The sequence below is a fragment of the Dendrobates tinctorius genome, unplaced genomic scaffold (genome assembly GCF_039654945.1).
Source record: "Dendrobates tinctorius isolate UK_male_01 unplaced genomic scaffold, ASM3965494v1 ptg000320l, whole genome shotgun sequence".
In the NCBI taxonomy this organism is placed as follows: domain Eukaryota; kingdom Metazoa; phylum Chordata; class Amphibia; order Anura; family Dendrobatidae; genus Dendrobates; species Dendrobates tinctorius.
The window spans coordinates 460,058-466,057 of record NW_027361987.1 but is presented as its reverse complement, the minus strand read 5'-3'; the positions used below and the strand labels follow the sequence as shown (position 1 = coordinate 466,057).

Sequence of the window (6,000 nt, the reverse complement as noted above, 5' to 3'; positions counted from 1 at the left end):
GTGCCATGGCATCATCTTGGGCAGAAAGATCTGGAGTGTCAATTGATCAGATATGTAAGGCGGCCACCTGGTCATCTCCTTCCACCTTTTTTAACCACTATCGGTTAGACATGGGTGCCTCCTCAGATCTCACCTTTGGGCTAAGGGTGCTGCAGGCTGTAGTCCCTCCCTAAGTTAGTTTACATCTCTGTAATTCTCTCGTGGTGCTGTCATGGGAGTCCGAATAAAGTATTAAGTTACGTACCGGTAACGGTATTTTTCGGAAGCCCATGACAGCACCCTTAGTTCCCTCCCTTGTTCACATATAGGGGTGCACTCCTTTAGAAGATTGTCCACAATTTACTGTATATGGGAGATGGTATAAAAATATTTCTGATAAATAGGGTAGATAGGTTGTATATATTATATGTTGTGTACTAACCATGGTAGCCTCTCAAGCTCTGTAATCCAACTGATGCGTGGGAGAGGTGCCGCCCTTTTGTATCTGTAGGTTTCCTGTTCCTAAAGGGCGGATCCCCTCTCTCGTGGTGCTGTCATGGGCTTCCGAAAAATACCGTTACCGGTACGTAACTTAATACTTTTGTTACCCACCAAAGAACTCACACAGGAGAGAAGCCTTTTTCCTGTTCAGAATGTGGGAAATGTTTCACCAATAAATCAAATTGTGTTAAGCACCAGAGAACTCACACAGGAGAGAAGCCTTTTTCATGTTTAGAATGTGGGAAATGTTTTAGCAATAAATCAGGCTGTGTTAAGCACAAGAGAACTCACACAGGGGAGAAGCCTTTTTCATGTTTAGAATGTGGGAAATGTTTTAGCAAGAAATCATATTGTGTTAAGCACCAGAAAACTCACCCAGGGGAGAAGCCTTTTTCCTGTTAATGTGGGAAATATTTTAACCAGAAAGCGCTTCTTGATCTCCATCAGAGCTGTTACACAGAGAAGCTGCCTTTTTCATTTTCTTAATGTGGGAAATAATTTACTTGGAAATTAACAGTTAATAAACATCAGAGACGTCACATAGGGGAGAAGCCTTTTTATGTTCATAATGTTGGAATAATTTTAACCAAAATTAAATCTTCTTAAATGGGTTGTCTCTTGTCATTCCTCATGTTTGCTGACAAAAGGATAAAACTAAACTTTATGAATTCCAAATGTAAAACAATACCCATAATTCACCCCCTGAAGGTTAGTTGGAAAGTGATTAATAGAAAAAACATGTACCCCACATCTCAGTATATAGGGTGAGGTGATGTTTACACACTCTCCAAGCGTCTCATTTCTACGGGTTTCATCATCCTCACCAAAGGCGAGACTATTCAGGAGACTATTTAATATTGACCTACTGTATATTCAAGCGAGACTAGACAAAAAAACTAAAATCATGTATCGTGTTATCCGAAACAGTCAGAAAACTAGCCACATATTGGCAGATCCCAGACCTCAAACTATATACTTCGGTTGTTTATAAGCCACTCCAGTGTCAAGAACAGATAGTATGAATTTGAATTTACCAAATGGCTGCAATGAAACAAACAGTGAAAAATTTAAAGGGGTCTGAATACTTTCCATACCCACTGTATCAGTAAAAATAACTCCTCTCTATTAGGTAAAGTGTAAAAGAATTGCACCATTTTCCGATACCCGTCACGTCTCCATTTTTCATGATCTTGGGTTGGGTTTGGGATTATTTTTTGTGTGCCGAGCTGAGGTTTTTAATGGAAACCATTTTGGTGCAGATAGGATCTTTTGATCGCCCTTTATTGCATTTTAATGTAATGTTGCAGCGACCAAAAAAAGTAATTCTGCCGTTTTGACATTTTTTCTCGTTACGCCATTTAGCGATCAGGTTAATTCTTTTTTTATATTGATAGATCGGGAGATTCTGAACGCGGCTATAACAAATATGTGTATGTTTGATTTTTTTTTGTTTTATTTTGAAAGGAGCGAAAGAGGGGTGACTTGAACTTTTACATTTTTTTATATTTTTAAAAACTTTTTTTTACTTTTGGCATTGTGAAGACATACAGCATTGTATGTTAATTAACCAGACAACTATTTTTTTTAGCAACGAAGAATAATAGAATGTTTTCTGTATGGTGGCTTTCAAAGTTAAGTGTTGATATCTAGTTGGTCAAGAAAACAGACTTTTGTTCGTGTAAGCCTGGAATATTGACTTTTATTGTGTGCTTATTCTTAAATCACTACTGATGTTTGCTGATATGCTAATTATGCATTGGGTTATGGAGCCAGTTTGTTGACTTCTAAAGCAGAGAGGGAAAAACTATGTAAATAGTTTAAATAATCAAATAATGCTATAATAATCTCATCTGCATTCTTACCCTTCATGTAAATACTGAGTGAGGGACACTTGTTAAGTCTAAAAATAGGTTACAGGCCTCTGTATAAAGAGACTGAGAGAAACAGCCAGAGAGAGTCTGCCAAGACATCTATACATCCAAAGGACAAGAGACAGGACAGCAGCCACAACATCATCACAAGGGACACGGATCTATCATTCTATAGGAAACATCCTAGGGGTTTTCAGCCTTGGTTGGAAGAATACAGATCTGCTCCATTGACCATCACTGAACCATGGCTACATTTGGAGAAGCCAGGTTGTGATCCTCGGATCAACTGGCCTTGTACCTTGTATGGACTCAATGGACTGTCATCTTCCAGCACTTATTGTTACCTCCTCTTTGTGTGCGGGCCACAGGTGTGGTAGCGACCCTGGAAGATGAAGCCAGGTTGTGATCCTCTGATCAACTGGCCTTGTATGGACAGTCATTTTCCTACGCTTGTCATCACCCCCTGTGTGTGTGGGTGCCACAGCTGGTGTAGTGACCCTGGAAGATCTGAAGTCACAGCAGCTATTATCCCAGTGGGTCAGTGGAAGGGGGAGTGTTGTGAACTCATTTTGTGGTCTGCCTCTGGTGAGGGAGCTGGTTGTGCTGACAGAGGAGTTGTGAGTTCTCTTTCCGGGCTCCCTCTGGTGGTGGCAGGAGGTAATGAAGGTGATCTAATTAACAGAGACATGCCACCTGATAATGAGGATAGGACATCTGGAGTCTCGGACTGGATTTAAGACAGCCGACTCCCTATTCCCATGCTGGTGATTTTTTCCTGCCTCCTGAGGTCTTGGTTTCCAGTTCAGTTCCTGCCTTCTCAAGCTAAGTGTTCTCTGCTAATGTTCACATTTGTTTTGGTTTGGTCTATTCAGTTTTTTGTGTGGTCAGCCAGCCCCGGCTGGGGCTGTGCTGAATTTCCATTCTTATGTCACTGTATGTGCCAGTTTGCTTTTTGTCCCTTATTAGATTGGCCTCTTTTTGCTCTGTTCTCAGAATATGCCAGAGTGCTGAAATAGTGTGAGAAGTCTAGTGACTTCAGGGTTTTTTTTGCTGTCAGAAGTGATGGACATTTTTGCAGTGTTTTTTTGGCTTGATTGCAGACAGTATCTTTCCTTTCCTGTCCTTTCTAGTTAGTGTGGGCCCCATCGTTTGCTCAGTCTATTTTCCTACCTGTGTTTGTGCTTTCATCTTGTCTCACCATCAATACATGTGTGGGGGCTGTCTATTCCTTTGGGGTCTGCTCTGGGGCAGTTTAGATTTCCCCTTTCTTGCTTTAGGCTTATTTAGTCCTCCGGCTGTGACGAGGCATCAAGAATCATCGTAGGTACGCTCCAGGGCTACTGCTAGTTGTGTAGATAGGATCAGGGGTCTGCAATCTGCTTAGTTACCAAACGCTCTGGTTTTCTGTGACTTAGCTTAGTCTTGTTTTCCTCCTCAGTGACCCATTCATAACAGGGGAGACTGTTATGAATGAGTCACCGGAGGAGGAAAAAACAAAAAGGCAAGCTAAGTCCAGAAAACCGGAGAGGTTGGTAGCTAGCGGATTGCAGACCCCGGATCCTGTTCACATCAACTAACAGTAGCCGTGGAGCGTGCCTACGGTGGTCCTAGACACCTCGTCACAGCCGGAGAGCTAAATAAGCCTAAAGAAAGAAAGGGGAAATCTAAACTGCCCCAGAGCAGACCCCAAAGCAATAGACAGCCCCCAACATGTATTGTTGGTGAAAAAAGATGAAAACACAAACACAGACAGAAAGATAGGCAGAGCAAACGATGGGGCCCAACTAACTAGATAGGACAGGACAGAAAAGATGCTGGCTGCAATCCGCAAAAGCCCTACCAAAAATGTCCCAACACGTCTGATAGGAAAAACGGCCCTGAAGTTGCTAGACTTCAAAATCCCTATATCAGCACTCCGATATATTCTGAGGACAGAGCAAAAGAAATTAAACCGATCAGGGACAAAAATGGAAATTCAGCATAGCCTCAGCCGGGGCTGGCTGAACAAAAAACTAAGTAAATCAGACAAAATCTCATGGAACAATAGCAGAGCAAAACTTAGCTTTAGAAGGCAGGAACTGGACTGGAGGCCAGACCTCAGAGCAGGAGAAATCACCAGCAACCCTACAGGGCGTCGGCTGCCTTATATCCACTCAGAGATTCCAGATGTCCAATCGCAAGCCACCTGTTCAGGTGACAGGTCTCTCCCATCCAAATCAGTTTCACCACCTCCTTTCATCAGCAGAGGGAGTTCATCGGACACCAAAGGTGAACGAGAAAATGAGCTCATAACAATACTCCCTCTTCTTCACATTCTAGAATGCTGCTTGGCTGGCCCCCTGTTTCCAAGCCAAGAGATTCAGAGAAGAGAAGTAGAGATGTCTCCTATCCAGGGCTCTCTGACTGCCTGGGCAATTTGGCAGGTGGTGAAGAGACAGATGGTTGCTCTTCAGTGCCTGGCCCTGAGAGGATGTGGAAGTAATTGAAGTCGATGCGTTAGCTGCCATCCATCCGACAACGGCTTCAATTTGTTCATCCCGCAGCAGTGGGGTACGGCGAGGTCCTACAAAGCTGCGCATAAAGGAATGTTCCCTGGTAAAACTGGGGGATGCTGAGTCACTGGTGCCCGCAGCAGGCACAGAATCCCCACGTCCTCTCCCTGCTGAAACTCCACGCCCACGTGCCTTACTCCCTGCCTTCTTCATCTTGGTAGACTGATAAAGAAAGGCAGAAAAATACAAGGGAGGGGCTTAGTGTGCTTATTCCTGAACAGCTGCTAACAGGTATAAGAAACACTAATATTATAAAGTGTGCGGACTACACTTTAATATGAGCTAATGTGGCCTAAACAACTGTCAAGTGGAGTGTTTAGTGAACTTTATTTACGTGTTTTTTTTTTCAAAAAGGATGTGACCAAAGATGTGAAAGCGATAGTATCACAAACTTTTTGGAGCTATTACAATGCAGGAAGGTAACCTACAATGCAATAGATGAGGCTCCAAAAAATAGGCTAATACTAATCTGGCTGGGGCCGCAGGGCACAAGCCAGCAAAAAGGCTCCTCTATCTACTCCTATATAGTGTTTGCAACCAATCTAGCTGGATACGGATGGAAGCACACTAATAGGAGAAATTCAGGAAAAATAAGCAGCACTACAGCAAAAAAGGACTATGTATGAGGCAGTGACGCACACTAAGCGGACTACAACCAGAGGTGACTGCAGAACACACTACAGCGTGAGCTGCACTCACACAGAGACCTCACAGACAGCCGTGAACAGTGCAGAGAACTGGGCACTAGCACTGAAAGGCTCCGCTGTCTACTCCTATATAGTGTTTGCAACCAATGTAGATGGATATGGATGGAAGCACACTAATAGGAGAAATCAGGAAAAATGAGCAGCAATAAAACAAAAAAAGGACTATGTATGAGGCAGTGACGCACGCTGAGCGGACTACAACCAGAGGTGGCTGCAGAACACACTGCAGCGTGAGCTGCACTCACACACACAGACCTTGCAGACAGCTGTGAACAGCACTGCAAGGCAAAAGAAAGCTTCACACAGCTGTTGCTAAAGTAGCCTGGGTAAAGCACAGTATAGCAAATCGCTATCTCTAACTGTCCCTCAGAACAGCAGCGTCCTGTCCCT

The 6,000-nt window shown here is 43.4% G+C and overlaps 1 pseudogene; it reads left to right on the top strand.

Annotated features, from left to right (window-relative positions):
- Positions 1-570: 570 nt before the first annotated feature.
- Positions 571-6,000, top strand: part of LOC141073905 (uncharacterized) — a 74,791-nt pseudogene continuing 69,361 nt past the window's right edge.